Source organism: Adiantum capillus-veneris, chromosome 14 (assembly GCF_014529385.1).
Source record: "Adiantum capillus-veneris isolate H3 chromosome 14, ASM1452938v2, whole genome shotgun sequence".
Taxonomy (NCBI): Eukaryota; Viridiplantae; Streptophyta; class Polypodiopsida; order Polypodiales; family Pteridaceae; genus Adiantum; species Adiantum capillus-veneris.
The window spans coordinates 69,477,202-69,496,613 of record NC_140944.1 but is presented as its reverse complement, the minus strand read 5'-3'; the positions used below and the strand labels follow the sequence as shown (position 1 = coordinate 69,496,613).

General features: G+C 46.5%; 1 protein-coding gene across 1 annotated transcript in view; it reads right to left on the bottom strand.

Moving 5' to 3' along the window:
- Positions 1-19,412, bottom strand: part of EDA7 (embryo sac development arrest 7) — a 100,200-nt gene that overhangs the window by 66,880 nt on the left and 13,908 nt on the right. The gene's annotated exons all lie outside the window — the stretch shown is intronic.

Sequence of the window (19,412 nt, the reverse complement as noted above, 5' to 3'; positions counted from 1 at the left end):
TTCAAGAGTCATAACATGATAGGGTGTTTTCTTTTGAGCCCATTATTCATCCTCTACATGCCCACCTTTCCAACTCCATTGCATTCTTGCTTGTTCAAGAACTTGGCCATCTAAAACCGGCTGACCACTTGAAAGGCAGGGAAACACTGCTAACAATACCACACAGTTGAACTGAAACAGCAAACTGAACTTGGTAGAACACCTGAGTCAAGACATAAAGGGGCGGAGTTTCCTTCTGAGAAGCACAGGCCCATCCATAGGCGCCCCTTGCGACGTTTGTTTTTTATTAACGAACAATCACAGTTACAATCAATTCTTTAGACCGCTCACATCAATCAATTTTTAACAAGGGGCGGGCCAAGAGCAACTAAAGCAATCTGCTATTTACAATCTATGGCTCAGAAGCACCTCAGGTTAATAATCCACGCAAGGACTCCCATAAAAGCTTGCAAAGGGAATGTGCCACAGCAGCATCATTTAAGTTGGCCACATCTAAGTTGGGTTTAAATGAATGTTTGCTGCTTGAGTTGCTTGGCTGCATGCGCATGTTTGTGTGGTTGTATTTTGCTTGTTTTTCTGTTTTCTTTCCTGTATTTGAAAAGCCAGACGAAGATTATGATGTGGCTTGTGGTTGGTGGGAAGGTGGTCTCTGGTGGGGTCGGGCTTTATAGCTTCGTCTGCAGCTCTTTGCCCCAACATCATGTAGTTATTGTTTGCCGATGGTTTTGTTTGTGGAGCATACATCACGGATCCCTCGCACCATGCGAGTATGATCAGGGTCCGCAATGATTAGCACATTGCGCTGCTCTCTAGACTACTATAGTTCTTGGTATACAGTCGCTCCCGCTCTTGTTCCTGGACAGTTTCTCCGAGCGTTGCTACTCCCATTATTGAAAAGCTGTGTCTGCATATTCAGTCATATGTAGACAAAAAAGAATTTTATATCATGCCATTGGAAGGGTGCGATGCGCTACTTGGAATTCCATGGATGTTCAGAGTACATGGCGTGCTGGATGCCTTCGGCAAGACAATCACCCTTCAACATAGGGGCAAAACTCATGTTTTGATGTAAAGCTGAAAGGGGAGTCTGTCCCTGTTTCGGCTATCACTTCTGTAATAAAGAATCATCTTTCTGTGTACTTGATTTTTGCACGTGATGTCTCACATAATTGTCAGTCAAATTTATCTGTGTTAGATAAAGAAAGATCAGCATTTTTGCAAGAGTTTAGTGACTGTTTTTATGATTCATTACCGTCGCAATTGCCGCCAGAGAAACCTCAGGACCATCGGATAGCTTTGGTGCCAAGGTGTAGCCCACCAAATAGACCTCCCTACAGGGTTAGCGCGGCGCAGCAGAAAGAGATTATGGGCCAGGTTGAGGAGTTATTAGAGAAGGGGCTGATCCAGCCTAGTTCTTCACCCTTTTGCTCCCAGTGCTCCTAGTACAGAAAAAGGATGGCTCATGGCGCATGTGTATGGACTACCGTGCGGCGTTGAATAAGAATACAATCAAGAATAGGTTTACTATTCCTAGAATTGTTGATATTCTCGATTCTTTAGAGGGTGCTGCAATTTTCAGCAGGATAGACCTTAAGAGTGGGTACCATCAGATTCGTATAAGGCCAGAGGATGTGCACAAGACTGCGTTCAAAACGACATTTGGTCTTTATGAGTTCTTAGTGATGCCGTTTGGTCTAAGGAATGCTCCTGCCACATTCAACAGGATGATGGACCGGATTTTCCGCTCGCATCAACAGTTTGTTGGGACATTTTTTGATGACATGATAGTCTATTCGAAGAATACAGAGGAGCATAGGCGTCCCTTGACCATTGTGTTTGAAGAGCTGCGCAGTCACAAGCTACTTGTCAATCCTAAGAAAAGTGAATTCTTCCTGGAAGAGATGCACTTTCTAGGCCACATAGTCTCAAAGGATGGTGTCAGAATGGATCCCGCAAAGGTCGAAGCTAATAAGACATGGCGAGACTTGAAGACTGTGCACGATGTCAGAAGCTTCTTGGGATTATGTTCCTACAATAAAAGGTTTATCATGAATTTTACAGAGATAGCATCACCTCTACACACTTTGCAAAAGAAAGAGGTCACTTTTAGATGGACCCAAAAAGAGATTTCAGCTTTTAGTCTCTTAAAGGAAAAGTTCACCTCTACACACTTTGCAAAAGAAAGAGGTCACTTTTAGATGGACCCAAAAAGAGATTTCAGCTTTTAGTCTCTTAAAGGAAAAGTTGACTTCAGATCCAGTAATTGTTTTGCCAGATCTCAGGAAGTCATTTGTGTTCCAGTGTGATGCGTGTGGTAGTAGCATCAGAGCAGTGCTAATGCAAGATGCATGGGTAGTAGCTTATGAAAGCCGAATTTTGCAAGGGCCAAAGAAGACTATGCAAGTCTATGAGAAAGAGCTCTTGGCCATAATTCATGCGCTTTCTAGTTGGAAGCACTACCTCTTAGGTGCTGATTTTGTTGTCTAGACAGATCATTAGACCTTGCGATACTTCTTGAAACAGTCAAAGTTATCCGAGAGGCATATACGATGGGCAAACATTCTTTCTATGTTCCACCTCCAGATTATGCATGTGGAAGGCAAGAAGAATGTTGTGGCTGATGCGTAAGCATCTCCTAAAAATTAGGGAACTGCTAGTTTGGGCCATGAAATCTGTTCGCGTCATTACCTCCGAAATGACACAAGGAACATTTTAGAACTATGCTACAAAGTCAATTGGGCAACCAGTCAAGAGATTTTTAAGTGGCAACCTAGAATCGGAAAATTGCTTGTAAACTTGCCAAGTGGCACATTTTGGTGCACTTTTCTCTTGCAAAAAAAGTAGCGCTGAATTTTAAGCTGAGGGAGCTCATTTGAGAGTTCTTGTCACAAGTTCAGAGCTATTGACTGCAAGCTTTCCCTCTCATGTACAGTATGGTGCAAGAAGTCATGTCCTGCACACCTCACACTGCTCTCTCTCTCTCTCTTCCCTACGTGCAATAATGTGATGCTCCACACGTGGGCTCTTCATTTGACTCATGTACAGCTGTGTGGTTACATGCGTCTTTGCTGAGGCAAGAGCCTCTCTGAGCAAGAACAGGAGTAGCTAACTGCTGCTCCAAAAGCAGACACCGGTGAGGGTGATAACCCCAACGTACAGGTGCGTTTTCAGCGCTGGTTACGCCCTGAATTTTGACTGTTTTTCAGCCATACGGATGACAGAACCATTGGGAACAGTGCCCCACTGTTAGAGGACAATTCGGGGACTGTTTAGAGCTGAAAACAAGGCAAAAACCAGTAAATACAGCCTGCTGAATTTACTGTTTTTGGGCAGAAATCAAAGGGTTTATGCCAGTGGAAGTGAGTTCCAGCAGGGGAATTGGTTTCGGGCAAGTTTTGGGGTTGATATGCTGCCAAAATTTTGCCAAAACAGGTGGTATCTAGCTGGATTCATGTAAAGAATTCCCAGGACTCTACTTTGTAATCTACCCTCTTAAAGAATAAAGAAATACCGAAAGGGGCGCCAATTTTGGGGCCTACAGGTTGTCAGCGTCTGCTCGGAGCATTCTAGCTTCCGAGCCGTGTGTGCGCTTAAGTGTTAATTCCCGTGGCAGGTTACCTTTCCAAAATACTCTTTGTGTGTGTCTAAAGTAAAGAATCTCGGGTGAAAGCCAAAGCCTACCGCCCTACGGGCCGGTTTCTTCCATTGCCAACCTTGGCTCCACCTCTCAAGCGTTCAAGTCAAATGCATCAACATCAGGGGCTTCCATTGCACATTGCTAAAGCACCATCAATGAAAATTGGAATCCTAAATTGAGGGAAGAGGTGGATGGGTCGGTTGCCCCATTCTTCTTTCACTACCACATTGCCTTCCATGTTTCGCGGTGAGTGTGCATTGTGACTTATGCACATTGCAATCTCTCATTTTGTATTTCATTATGGGGTCTCCATACTAACAAAACATGCTCTTTTTTGTCTTGATAGATCTCCATACTTTCGAACCATGGTTACAAAAAGGGGAATATGGCCCCTCTTATGTGCCCACCTTTGTAGCAGGGCTACAATGTCACGGGCATGGGACATGCCATTAGTCACAGTTGGCCGGTTTCACACTGGACGGTCAGTGACTGTGACACGTGGCAAGGATACGGGTGATGGTCCAGTTGACACCTGGCCAGCGCACCACCTCACAGTTCCAAGATAGGCTTAGCTGGAGTGGATATTTTGCAGCTATTGGTGGCTCTTCATGTTTGTATATATCCACATGCTGTTTGGGAGTTTTTAGCTACTTTTGTGTGGTTAGTTATCTAGAGTCCATTATCTTCAATTATACACAGCACGTCTACACCATCCCTGCACAGTTGAGCTTCGACACCCCCATTGTACCTATGAGATCTGGGCTGGAGTTGAGTGTGCTACCATGCCACAGTCTGTATCGGTTTCTTTGAGTTTGTCGATGTTCATGTTGTTCATGTTCAGGTTCTGTTGAGTCTTACTGTTATTGCTCTGTTGCTCATTGTCTTCTGTGTCGCATTCTGTGGAGTGAGACATCACGCACATTGCACTGAGGAGCACCCACTATAGAGGGCATGACACATTCTCCCCGCTACAAGTGCGCTCATTTTTGGCACGTCCAGTGCGACCTCAACTGAAGTTTCACTCCACTGTGCCTACAGGTTGAGGAGCTAGCTCGTTAAGCTCTCACCTGTGCTGGTCTGGACTAGCTTAGTCCAGCTTGGTCTGTCGAGCTCAATACTAGACTAGCTAGTCGAATCACTCGTCCTGATCTAGTCCCCTCTCGTCCACTCTTGTCCAAGTCTAGCCACAATAGGCTAGGTCTAGTCCTCTCTAGTCCAGGTCTAGCCAGAGTAGGCTGGGTCTATTCCTTTCTCGTCCAGGTCTAACCAGAGCCCTAGTCTAGTGGAGTCTCGTCTAGTGAAGTCTGTGCAGTAAGTGAAGTCTCAATGTTAAAGGCTTGGGTGGGCATGTGGTTACTGCATGACACATACAAGGCAGTCAAAAGAGCGACAAAGCCCACTACTAAGTCCATTGAAGTACTACCACAGGAAGCGTCAACCCTTCGTGACAAGCAGAAGTCCACCAGCCCCATTACCCCTACCTTCCCCCTCAAACAGTTCTACACCTCCCCCGTCACCCCCATCAATCAACTTCTCATCCACTATGTTACAGCAAGCTCCTGCACAGACAGCCATGGAGGAGCTCACAAGCATTCTAGCTAAGGTGAATATTAAATTTCCCACTTTCAAGGGTCTCACCACAGAAGATGCTGACGACCATGCCCGGAGGTTTGTTTCTCTCTGCAGAGGTCATGGCCTCAATCGAGAAGATGCCTACTTAGTACTCTTCCCATCTACCTTGGATGGATTAGCAGACAAGTGGTACAATCAGTTTGCAGAGAACCACTTTACTACTTGGGCTATATTAAGACAACAATTTTGTGAAGCTTTTAGGCCAGGCGATTTTCAAGAAAAGTTTCTGGATGAGTTGGCCAATCTGGATGAGTTGGCCAACCTGCTGCTTCAGCCCAAAGAGACTTTTGCAAAACTCATGACCCGAACAAGGTCTCTGGTCGCTAAGCTTCCTCAACCACCAGATGAGTTCATGGTCAAGAAATGGGTAGAGAAGGCTCTTCCAAAGACTTCCAGCAAAAACTGAGAGAGAATCTCCGACCTGATGCCACCTTGGACGAGTTTGTTGCGGCTGCTACTAGGATAGAGGGGGCAAGGAAGCTGTTTACCAACTCTTCTCTAAAACTACAACACGCTCTTCAAGAGGAGAAATCAATCTCTCTTAGACAGGAGAAGCCCCCACATCACGAGGTTTTGGATCAAATCAAGAGAGAGCTAGAAGAGCTTAGGTCTCAGCAGAAGACTGGTATGGTGCAGCTCATGCCGCTCTCCAGGACACCCTCCACAGGACTGTCCCCTTCGAGCTTATTGCCACTCTTGAGAAAAGTATGAACATGAGAACAAGGATTGCTACTATATCAAGGGATTGCGCACATACAACAAAGTCTCGGTCCTTCTCTCCAACAAGGGCTAGCACCAACATCCAATATGGTTGCCCCCTATGGCCATCTAAATTACATGTCACCTTTGCTCAATACCCCTACTGTCCAAGGTATATCAGGTACTTTAGTCTTTTCCGTCTCAAAGTTTTTATCATACTCATGCTCCCTCAGCCCCTCAGAGCTTCTACACCTCAGCTTCCAACTCCATGCAGCAAGAACAGAGACCACCTCGTCCCCCATTTTGTGCATCAAATCGGCCCATCTTATGCTAAGATGTGGAGAATATGGGCATTACCAAAGCAAGTGTCCTTTACATGAAGGGTCTCCTCCTTGCCGTCATTGTCCGAAGTCTAAAGACCACTACAGTAAGGATTGTCCCAAGCAATGGGCATCCTCATCTTCAAGCCCAACTCACAACCAACAAGAATTCACATTCCCGAAGATCAATCTGATCATAGTGAACACCATCCCTCAACCATCACCTGCTACTCATACAGTTCGGCCACAACAAGTGGGGGAACCCGCTGGCGTACTCATTCAGGCACAAAGAGCAGCTCTTGGTCTCAGCTTGCCAACAGGTCCATCTCGTCCATCTCCATTCCACAACCTGACCAAATTGACGAGCCCTTCGTTGGTGCTAAGAGTAGGCCAGTCTCTATGCTTTCGGACATTGATGGAGCCTTCTTAGAAGCAGTGGCTGACTTGGAACAGGTCAGAGTTCCAGAGGAAGCCCAGATTCAAGGAGCTAAGCCCGCAGCGGAAGCAACCTTGAAGAACATTTTTCAACAAGTGTCCCTTTATAATATGCTCCGGCTAGATGCAACCCTCAGAAGTGACACCCTCTTAGTCATTTAATCTATGTACCCAGGTGCAGGGCCTAGTGGCGGACACCTCCCTGTACAGCCCTCGGAGTCTTAAATGATTTCTTATCCCCTCACCGACTACAAAAGTCCTGGTCTCACTGTATCTATTCTTGGGCATCAATTCTCAAGCGTCATAGTGGATCCGAGATCAACCAGAGTTTACTATGTTGGCTTTAGGTCTGCAACCTACCCGCCCTGCTCCATTCACTGTTACATTGGCTGACTAGAGGACAGTCTATCCAATGGGCATAGTAGACAAGGTGCCTTTGAAGGTACAAGACTTCACCTTTAGCTTGGATTTTGTGGTGGTCAGCCTTCCCATGGTGGAGGGAGGATTTCCTTTGCTTATTGGTAGACCATGGTTGCGGCATACTAAGGCACTTCATGATTGGGGAAACGACGCCATGTGGATACATACTCCTGGCTCCCCCATGCAACCAATTCGACTCGAAGGAGGTATGGATCCAATAGTTCATCACAGCTCGTTGTCAGTACAGTCCAACCCCGACACCGAGTAGCCTATCCCACCTGACGGGTCTAACGAAGACTTGCTCAAGTGGTTGGAAGCTACCACATCAATGTCGTGCTATGTGGTCTCTATTCAAGCCTCATCTATGAATACACTCTCTCCCCCGGATCCTCAAGCTGACACCAGTGACCCAAGTCGTACAGCAAAAAGTATGTCAGTCCCAGAAGCAAGTGTATTAGCCCCTGCTGACCATGATTCAAGTGTTCCTCTAACATCCCCCGAGTCTGACGCCCCGCCCACACAAAAGCACTCTGTTGTGTCCAAAGACTTACCCTTCAAGGAGCTTCCACCAAGATGGTTACAAGAGGAGTATGCGGAGTCTCCAATCGATCAAACACCAGCCCATGATGTCTCAAAGCTCCAAGAGGCAGCTCACTATTCATCTTCTGAGGCGCCCTCTCCAGCTACACCTCTTAACCCGGTCAAAGAAGTCAACCTGGGCAACCCTCAACACATCCTCTTAGCAGCTTGGTTATGGGAGCATCCCATGCTTGCTCGATCGGGTGGTCTCTTTCATGCACTCATTTAAAAATGTTTTTGCTTGGTCCTACAAGGATTTCGAAGGGATCCCACCAAAATTGGGTGTCCATACTATCCCTCTGGTTGAAGGGGCTAAGCCTGTTAGAGGCCGAGCTTACAAGCTCAACCCAAAGTATGCAGAAGTTGTCAAGTCAGAGCTAGAAAAAATGCAAGAGGCAGGGATCATTGTACCTGTGGAGCACTCTGAGTGGTTATCACCCATGGTGATAGCACCTAAGAAGCAGTCCAATAAAATCCGTGTGTGCGTAGATTACCGCGCTCTAAACAAGGTAACTATCCCAGATGGTTTTCCCACACCTTTCATTGAGCGTGTGCTAGAAGATGTAGTAGGGCATGTATTGTACAGTTTCATGGATGGGTTGGGAGATTTTTAGGCGGCAACCCCGAAACGGGAAAATGCTTATAAATGTGCCAAGTGGCACCTTCTGGTGCACTTGCCTCATGCAACAAGAAGTGGCGCTGAATTTAGGAGGGGGAGAGCCTCATTTTCAGTTTTTGTCACAGGTTAAGAGCTATGGAGTGCTTGCTTTCCCTCTTATGCACAGTGCCGTGCAAGGAGTGATGCCCTGCACGCTACGCACTGCCCTCTCTCTCCCCTTTGGCAGTATGTTATGCCCCTCTAGTGGGCTCTTCATTTGACCAATGTACAGTTGACTTCACGGCAGAGTAAGAAAATGTTCCCTTTGTCATTCCGGAGGTAATGATGTCAACACATTTTCAGGTCCCAAAATAGCAGTTCCCTAAATTTTAGGAGATGCTGCCATTGTATCTTTCTAGGTCATCCGACCCTCTTTGTACACTGCGGCCACATCCAGAACTGAAATGTAGCCTCTGTAGCAAAGGATTCCACTTTGGCTAGTCAATGACCCCACTTGGCTAACCATAGTCCTTGTCCAACCTTAGTGCTCTCTTGCCCTCAGGCCTGGACTCCCTCTGGACAATTCCACACTAGCTATGCAATGCAGGGCAGTTAGATTTCCCGAGGGGTGTTTCCAAAAAGTGAAAGTAAATAGATAATAAGAAAGAAAACAACAAAAAGGATAGATAGTAGTCACACGCTGGTGACATTCTGTGGATACAATCAATTGGGCATCCATCCAGGTGATCAGATTAAAACGGCTTTCGTGACTCCTGGGGTATTTTAATCTACACTAGAATGTCGTTTGAGTTGAAAAATGCTCCACCTTCCTTCAATCGAGTGGTATATCTCATTTTCTATTCCTTGCTTAAGGATCATCTTCGCATCTTCATGAATGATTTTTCAACTTTCTCAGGTGCTCAGTGTTCAACCCCCCTCACTAACTCGCCCCCTTTCCAATTCATCCCCCTCACCAACTCGCCCCCCTTCCCGTTTAGTCCCCTATCCCCAACTCGCCCCTTCCCAACTCGTCCCTTTCCCTTAACCAATTCTTCCCCCTACCCAACTCGCCCTTCCCCCTCCCCAACTCTCGCCCCTTCTCGTTTAGTCCCCTATCCCCAACTGGCCCCTCCCCCTCCCCAACTCGTCCCTTTCCCTTACCCAATTTGCCCTTCCCCCTCCCCAACTCGCCCCTCCCCTTACCCAACTCGCCCTTCCCCCTCCCCAACTCGCCTCTCCCCTTACCCAACTCGCCTTCCCCTTCCCCTATCCCCAATTCGCCTCGTTACCCGTCCCAATTCGTCAAACCCTACTGGACCTACACCCTTCTTTATTCGCACAGAATCCGCTTTCCCTCTAAAGCAACCCTAATTACACACATCTCTCACCTTTCTACCCTATTCGGTCGCTTTGCCCTCTTCGGCTTCTTCCGCTTCGGCTCCTTCCGCTGCGATAACTACAGACAGTTATATACATATACAGGGTGAAATTAAATTGAGAGTTGCCAATCTGTATGCAATATGCAGTAATTGCAGAGTTGATCTTATGTATGCAATTGTGGATCTGTACATTGCAAAGGGAATAGCTTCTTTTCAGCTTTTGAGTGTCTGAACATTTTTTTGGGCTTTGAATTGGAACAACCTCAGTCAGTGAGTGTGTGGCCTATACACATTATTTACTGTGTCAGAAGTTTTGCAATTCCCATGGCGGGTAGCAGCAAACGTTTCAAAAAAGCAGGATTAATAAAGAAGCCATCACCGCAACCGCTGAGTTCTGTTGAGGAGGAGGATGACTCAGAAACTAGTTGCCACGATCTGGATGACTTCACTTCCAGTGATGCCAACGACGGAAGTTACAAAGCCTCGCCAAACTCGGAGTCGGATTTAGAAGCTACCTCAGAATCGGACGCTTCCAAAGAAACAAATGTGAATGCAGCAGGTAAAAAGAAACGCAATCATCAAATCATCAGTCATGAGATCAATCGGTCAGCTACATCAAAAAATCGCACACCATTCGCTTTGGCTGTTTATCTACAGCCGCCTCGACCATCTCTAAGAGAAATCCTCTCCAAGGCCCAGCTACAGACTTTGGGTCTCACAGCACTCGCTGATGGCAATCTGCCAACTACTGTTCATGTTGAGATGGTACATGATCTTTTTCCCAAGGTGAGGGGCCACAAACTCACTGCTACACGGTTAGGCCATGCTATGGGTATGACCACCTTTCCATCAGTAAAGCCTGCTACCCGAACTTTCTCTCAGCTTTCCAAGGATGCCACAATTCAGGCATGTCAGGAGTTGCTCAGTACGGATGTTAGGTGCAGCGGAATGAATGTTGTATTTTCTCAAGATTAGTGATCTTTATTGCTCAAGGTTCCTTTTAGTTCTTAGGGAAAGAGAGAGCTTTCCGTCTTGTAGAGTGCTATGATCACGAACAAAGTGGGTGGATATTGTGCGTGCAAGTGAATGAGACTGAGAGAAGGAGAGAGAAGAGATACGACACCCGAGAGGTTGTAAAACCCTCCTCCGAAGGCCCCACTCTCGTCGGCGAGAGTGGTCTAATCTTTGATTGCACAAAGGTGTAAAATGCGCATGCAATGGACTATGCAACTTGGTCTATGCCGATGCCGATGACGACGACGACGATGACTACGATGGCTGAAATCTGAGATCTTCTAATCGCTGAATTTCGGGACTGTTTCGGTGGCTGAAAATGACTGTTCGGCTGCGTTTTCTTGGCTGAAAAATGAGGTTTCTTAGGTCTGAAAACTGATGGTCTTTACGGGCTGAATTTGCTACACTTTAGGTGAATAATGCCGGTCTTAATTTGCTGCTGAAATCCAAAAACGCCAGGGCTGAAATTGGTCCTTCTGTCGTCAGGGTTCTGTAAATGCAAAAACGCTAGGCTGATCTGCTGTGTCGTGATGACGCCGGGGCTGATCTGCTGTGCACAAATCGCCAAGGCTGATTTGATGCAAAAACGCTAGGTCTTCTCTGGAGAAAACGCCAGAGTAGTCGCGGGGGTTGGTCTTGCTGAGAAGTTGCCTGTTGAGCAAGGTGCTCCTGCTGCCTCTTCTGCTAGAAAGTGTGAACTTTGGTTTACTTATATATTAACTTAGCAAGATTGCCCTACCTACTTTTGTAGGAAAGTCACTTAAAAATAATAAGTGAAAATCCCAATAAATAGAAAAATAGGCTAAATGCACTGGAAAATTCCCCTAATTGATGCTAATGGATTCTGATGGGAATTCCGATGATCATGTTGTGTGCAACCGGAGGATATGCATCTATACTGAGTGACTGGGCATGCACGGTCTACGAATAGACTCACAAAAGTGCCAGATCACTGCTAATCTAGACTTGACTGAACCGACTGAACCCTGTTGTGGTGTAGCTTGTCCACGGACACATAGGGTTGGGATGTGTCACGTGACATCCCCTCCTTTTCAAAGTGAGGTACTGGTACCGAACTGTATGGCGTCGAGGGAGATCGCCAACAGCATCCGTATTCCTGGAAGGGACTCTTCGCCGGCCCACTCTGATGTGTGGGTCGTGCGGTACTTGAACTTCATAAAGGTCTGCAACGCTCGCTTCTTTGGGCCGCGCCGAAAGCGACACAAAGTCTTCTGAATCTCCTTTCTTGCTTCAACTTCGTCTAGAGTTCTGCTTCCTTCGTCTTCAAGAATCTCCATGGCTGAAAATTCATGAAACCATCTCCAACACAAAACCATGAACATAGCCATTACATGTAAAAAATCTTGTCTTCTCTAAAGACTGTGTATGCAATGTAGATGAATATAGAGACGGAGTGACAACCCGTTCATCAAACACATGCAAACAATACGTTCGAATCTTTTTTGTTTGATTGAAATCAATCAACTGTGGCAATTCACAATGGAAATGCCCATGCTTGGTGCTATGTGCTCTTTCGGAAACTGTGTCATGCCAAGAAAGAGACATGAAATGTGACTTCCTGACATACAAACTTTCCAACTTTTCATGAACAATCCGCATACATTCGTGTTCATCCATGAGAGAAACGTGCTCAACATACAATATGTCATGCCTAGGAAAAGGGATCCATAACAATGCCGACCAAAATACAGGAAACGATCACGAATGAAACATTCGAACAATGTGTGCGTATCAATCATGCGAACACATAATACTTCCTGTGATGGTTCTTTGGACCAAGGCTCGAGAGCCAAGATTGGTTCGTCCTGAATGATTGAATCGTCCTGTGGGGGTTCTTTGGACCTCGACTCGAAAGCCAAGATCGCTTTTTCGTGATTGATCAAATCTACAACGAGGTTAGCTTCGCTAGAAAAAGCATCAACTAACACATCATCATTGTGAACAATCACATCATCTTCGTGCAACTCATCATGCTTGTGAGAAATCACATCTTGATCATGCAAATCATCATGCTTGTCATTGTCATCCAAATCATTATGCAAATCATTGGCATCCAAATCATCATGCTTATCAATGTCATTCAAACCATCATGCAAATCATTATTATTCAATTCATCATGCTTCTCATCATGCAATTCCTGTGTGTCATGTTGTGGAGAAGAAGAGATTGAGAGAGTCTCCTTTTTCCGATTCTGTTGCATCTGTGCCTGAGCTTGAGAAAAGAGTTGCAATAACTCTTGCATTTGTGCTTTGTTCTCGCGATAAAGTTTTGCTTCTATGGCTGCCCTTCTTTCTTGGTACTTACGCTCGATGGCTGCCATATCTTTTTCGTAGGCTTTTCTTTCTGCTTCTCTTTCTTGGTCCAACTCCTCCATAGGAGTTAGTGCAATCTTTGTCGTAGATGGGGAAGGGTCGGAAAAACCTCCTGGTGGGGAAAATTCTTCTTCGCCTCTCTCATGCTCATCACTTCCAAGCGAAGTATCCATTCCGCTTCGAGTGATGATCATCCTGCAATCGTGGTTCTTGTGGGTTCGTGTGGTCTTGGGTTCTTAAGTTCACGAGGAACTTCGGTTCTTGGGGATCTTGGGTTCTTAAGTTCACGAGAAACTTGAGTTCTTGAGGTTCTTGAGTCTTGAGGGTCTTGGGTTCTTGAGGTTCTTGAGGTTTTCTTTCGCTTGCAAATCGCGTTGAAGAAGGATATTCTCTTCACCCGAGTTCTACTCCTTTCTGCGGGCGCACCCCTTGGCGGCCTTGTGCTCACACCAAGGTTGCTTTTTCCCACCTCACGTCGATTGGCGGGCCGCTAAGTGCACGGTCCGCTCTCAATGAGTGAAAAGAGACACAAGGGGAGGCTAGACAAGCCCTTATTTCTTGGGATTCCTGTCACTCTTCAACAAAACACGATTAGGAATCGCCACGCCCAAGCGAACTTGGTTTCGTGCGATCACAAGCAAAAAAAATTCTTGTGGTTCTTTCCTTGAGTAATGCAGAACACTTCCAAAGCTCTGATACCAATGTTAGGTGCAGCGGAATGAATGTTGTATTTTCTCAAGATTAGTGATCTTTATTGCTCAAGGTTCCTTTTAGTTCTTAGGGAAAGAGAGAGCTTTCCGTCTTGTAGAGTGCTATGATCACGAACAAAGTGGGTGGATATTGTGCGTGCAAGTGAATGAGACTGAGAGAAGGAGAGAGAAGAGATAGGACACCCGAGAGGTTGTAAAACCCTCCTCCGAAGGCCCCACTCTCATCGGCGAGAGTGGTCTAATCTTTGATTGCACAAAGGTGTACAATGCGTATGCAATGGACTATGCAACTTGGTCTATGCCGATGATGACGACGGTGACGACGACGACGATGATGATGACGACGACGATGGCTGAAATCTGAGATCTTCTAATCGCTGAATTTCGGGACTGTTTCGGTGGCTGAAAATGACTGTTTTGGCTGCGTTTTCTTTGCTGAAAAATAAGGTTTCTTAGGTCTGAAAACTGATGGTCTTTACGGGCTGAATCTGCTATACTTCAGGTGAATAATGCCGGTCTTAATTTGCTGCTGAAATCCAAAAACGCCAGGGCTGAAATTGGTCCTTCTGTCACCGGGGTTCTCCAAATGCAAAAACGCTAGGCTGATCTGCTGTGTCGTGATGACGCAGGGGCTGATCTGCTGTGCACAAATCGCCAAGGCTGATCTGATGCAAAAACGCTAGGTCTTCTCTGGAGAAAACGCCAGAGTAGTTGCGGGGGTTGGTCTTGCTGAGAAGTTGCCTGTTGAGCAAGGTGCTCCTGCTGCCTCTTCTGCTAGAAAGTGTGAACTTTGGTTTGCTAATATATTAACTTAGCAAAATTGCCCTACCTACTTTTGTAGGAAAGTCACTTAAAAATAATAAGTGAAAATCCCAATAAATACGAAAATAGGCTAAATGCACTGGAAAATTCCCCTAACTGATGCTAATGGATTTTAATGGGAATTCCGATGATCATGTTGTGTGCAACCGGAGGATATGCATCTATATTGAGTGACTGGGCATGCACGGTCTACGAATAGACTCACAAAAGTGTCAGATCACTGCTAATCTAGACTTGACTGAACTGACTGAACCCTGTTGTGGTGTAGCTTGTCCACGGACACATAGGGTTGGGATGTGTCACGTGACAACGGATCACCCGGATTACGAAAGAAACAAACAGCTCCATGCAATCGTTAAATACTACTTTCTGGCTAGAGATGCCAAAGAAAATGTAAATTGCCCACTACATTATCCCATTGGGACGGCCTTTACTGTTTGATCCACACCCAACCCTGTGGATTTCACCAGATTCTTTTTTCATCGTTACACTCTAGGGCCAAAAGGTTTCGGGCCCAGGTGAGGTATGTGCAGCTCAGCTTCAAATGTTTCGCAGCACCTCTCTTGACATGGGTCATAAATATACATGTTACACCTGACGAAGTGGATGAGGATACACGAAATGTGCAAGGGAAAAGGAAATCTCTAAACATTCAGGCTGATCCTAAAATCACAAAGAAAAAGAAGATCAAAGCAAAGGTGGCGAAAGATACAGCAGAGTCTCTACTCTCTTTGCCAATATTTGAGAGCCAACAGACTAAGGTGACACATCTTCTATGGCGCTCTCTGTCTTCCACCCCTCTCTCGAGTCTCTATTGGGCCAATGTCTACTTCCAAACTTTATGACAAGTCGGAGGCTTCTCCCTCGGAGATTCCTTTACCTTCTTCCCCAATATTCACCCATACTGATGCCAATATATCACTGACTCCACCTGCAACAACCATCTCAGCTCCCATTCCACCAGTAGTACCTACTCCTAGCGAGCCAGTTGTGCCACTTGAGAGTCCTCCAATATCATCTTCAGGGGTGGCCAACTCTACTTCTCTGCTACACCTTTCAGAAAAAGTATTACAAGACTCCAAGAATGCTATCGCCACCATAGAGCTGGGAGCGGAACAGTTAGCTGCCACGTACCAACACCACTCTGCCATATACGCAGCTATGGGGGGATCTCTGAAGGTCGTTGAGAGTGCCATCTCGGATCCGGATGCTACGATTTTCGCACTACAACAAGCTTTGAAAATAAAGTCAAACATCATTGAAGACCTTAAAGAGCAGGTACAGGATTTCGAGAAATGCTTCTACATGGAGATAGGTCTACTCAGGCTCAGGCTCAAACTCCAGTGGCATGGGGTTTGGATGGACTGGATCTGGGGGGCCACCAATGCATACTGCAGGTCCTTCTCAGCAATTTATGGGACTCTACACAGAGCCTACAGTTCAGTACTACAATCAACAGTATCCTCAAGGGTTTCACTCATCGCCATTGTCCCACATGCTGTTGCTGGTGCACAACGCCATGGCTATGTCACTCTACGTCCTCAGTACACTACCGGACAAGTGCTACCCTCTGCCCTGCAGAGCAGGTGACGGCTCCTTTCACAGGCGGCCACATTATGGACAGCCAAGCCCAACAGCCTCTAGTCCAGCAGCGAAGTTCCACCATTGATTTGATGGCTCCACCTCCAGAGACTGATCCTTCGGGTGCGGCTGTGGCGACTACTCTTTCTCTGGGATGACAGAATGACAGTCTTTTCACCATGGCAGTACAATAGTAATTTATTATTGCAGTTTCAGTCTTTTTGCAGTTTCAATTGTTCTCTCACTGAGACGGTGAGTGGTTTTGTGGCGGGCAACCTGTAGCAGGGCTACAGTGTCACAGACACGGGACAGGCCGTTAGTCACAGTTGGCTGGTTTCACACTGGACGGTCGGTGACTATGACACGTGACAGGGATACGGGTGGTGGTCCAGTCGACACCGTGGCCAACGCACCACCTCACATTTCCGAGATAGGCTTAGTTGGAGTGGATATTTTGCAGTCGTTGTTGGCTCTTCATGTTTGTATATATCCGCATGCTGTTCGAGGGTTTTTATCTACTTTTGTGTGTCAGTTATCTAGAGTCCATTATCTTCAGTTATACACATCGCGTCTGCACCATCCCTGCACAGTTGAGCTTCGACACCCCCACTATACCTATGAGATCTGGGCTGGAGTTGAGTGTGTTGCCATGCAAGAGTCTGTATCGGTTTCTTTGAGTTTGTGCTCTTCATGTTGAAGTTCTGTTGAGTCTTACTGTTATTCTTCTGTTGCTCATTGTCTTCTGTGTTCGCATTCTGTAGAGAGCGAGACATCACGCACATTGCATTGAGAAGCACCCACTATAGAGGGCACGACACATTATCTCCGCTACAACCTTCATTGGAGAGGCTTCGCACCACCCTCCTTGACTAAGAGAAGCTTGCCGTGGAGCAAGTGGCCCAAACAACAAAGGATTTGTGGGAGACCAATGGCGTCTCTCTCCTCGTAGATGGATGGAGCGACACCCGCAAGTGATCCATCCATGGAGTGGTGGCCTACTCTCGGGGGGGAGACGTACTTTGTGTAGTCACATGATGCATCCGACAGTGGCAAGGCCGCGGAGATGCTTGCTGCGGAGTGGACAAGCACCATAGAGTTCATCGGCGCAGAGAATGTCATTTGTATGGTTGCACATGGAGAGGCGTTAAATAGGGCAACCGAGGCTATCATTGAGGGCGTATCCCACTATCCATGTCACATTTTGCATGGCGCATTGCCTCAACAACCTCCTCAAGGACATAGGGAATTTGTCATGGATTTCACCCACCATTAAACACGCCAATCAAATTGTGACCTTTGTCTCTAAATATTTGACCTTTGTGCTCAAAAAGTGCGCCACGAGTTCTCAAAGAGGAGCCAGTTGTCCTTGCTCAAATATTTAGAGACAAGATTTTCATTCAATTGGCTTATGCTAGGCTGCTTGTCTACATGTGGCGGAGCCTTAAGAGGCCTCTTTCTCAGTGATGAGTTCCATGCCATGCCGGAGTCTACATCAGCCAAGAGGGTTGAAATGTCGAAAATGGGCCGACGACGCCGCTTGGTAGGAGGAGGTGAAGACTCTTGACACCATGGTCAAGCCTATTCTACACCTACTTCGAGTTGCGGATAGCTTGCAGCCATGCATCGGCAAAGTCTACGAAGCCATGGATCAGATGATAGAGACACTTGAGAAGCTTGTGCCTAACCCTATTCAGTATGCGGAGATTCGTGGCTTGTGTGAGTCCAGGTGGAATGCATACTACGGATGGTGGCTTGCATTGGAGCGCTTTGAGCCTAGCAGTGACATTAGGCGCAAGATTAGAGATGAGCTACTCAACTACAGGCAAAAGAAGGGCTTCTATGGATGTGTAGATGCACAGGTTGATCGCAGCAAGGTTGGCTCGGTTTTGTGGTGGGAGGACTATGGAGGAGATGGCAACGCTTGGGTGTCCGTGTCCTTAGCCAAGCATGTACCACTAGTTGCTTGGAGCAACTATGGAGTGTGTACAGCAACATTGTCTCTAAGAAGAGGAATCGCATTGGGGTCGAGAGGACCAATGATTTGGTGTTTGTGAGCGCTAACTTGCGCATGCTTTCCAAGAGCGTCACACACAAGGCAGATCCCTTCACTGAATGGGAGATGGCACAGCCACACAAGAGAATCCATCTACAGCCGAGACACTTTTGGAGGAGCTAGAGGAGGACCGCGAGACCTCATATGTCGCTAACGGCCTCGACTATGACGATGATGTGGAGATTCAGCAGGAGAGCACTTCCGGAGTTTGATGATCATTGATCACTCTAGAGTCTAGAATCTACTCCTCTACCTAGCCCTTTACACTTTTTGTTATCCTTGAGGCTTGTCCTTTTTAAGCCCTTGTGGCACATACTTATAATTTTGTATCCATTGATGTTTTATTAGCACATTTGCGTCTATATGACTCATGTTCTTTGGTCTATTTAGTCTAAATTTGTGGTCAAAGTGATGCTCTATGTGTGCGGCATGTTTGTAGGTCAAAACATGCCAAAAAACTTCTTTTTTTTTGCCGTTCCGAACCCCGTCCCCATTCCCTAACTTTTGTCGTCTCGTCCCCGTTCCCGACCCCAACCCGCCGTTCCATGTAACTATGGTCTCCGGGCTGGGTCACCCATAGTCTAGGTTGCTCTTGGTCTGGCCGCCCGAGTTTGGGGCCCGCCGCCCACCTTTGTCTGAGCGCCCTCATATATTTCCATACATCATTTTCTTGTTGGGTCGTGGGGGATTTTTCCAAGCATTGCCCTACCTCCCCTTGGGCACCTATTTATGGGGCCAATGGGGTACCCACTTCCATGATCTGGTCATAGTGTATTGGGTCTTCTGCTCCCGGTAGTCATGGGGAGCTAATCACCCCCTCTTCACCATATCTTGTGTTTGTAGTCTACTCTCTCTCTCTCTCTCTCTCTCTCTCTCTCTCTCTCTCTCTCTCTCTCTCATCTATTACATGTACTCTCTCATGTGTGTATTGTTTGAGTGCATGTTTGAAAGGCAAAATGACTACAGCATTTTGTCTTATTGGCTTGAGGGGTGATGTGGATATGATAGTAACGAGATTTAGTAGATCAAGACATCCGTGAAAAGATCAACGCAGTCTGGAAGTGATGGCTAAGTAAGTTATTAATAATCATGATTCTCATCTAAGATCTCAACGGGGATAGTGATGTGAATGTTCAATGACTGTCGTCCTCGTGGAAGTGTTTTATATATGTAGTCTAGTACGCCGGTACTTAAGAGTC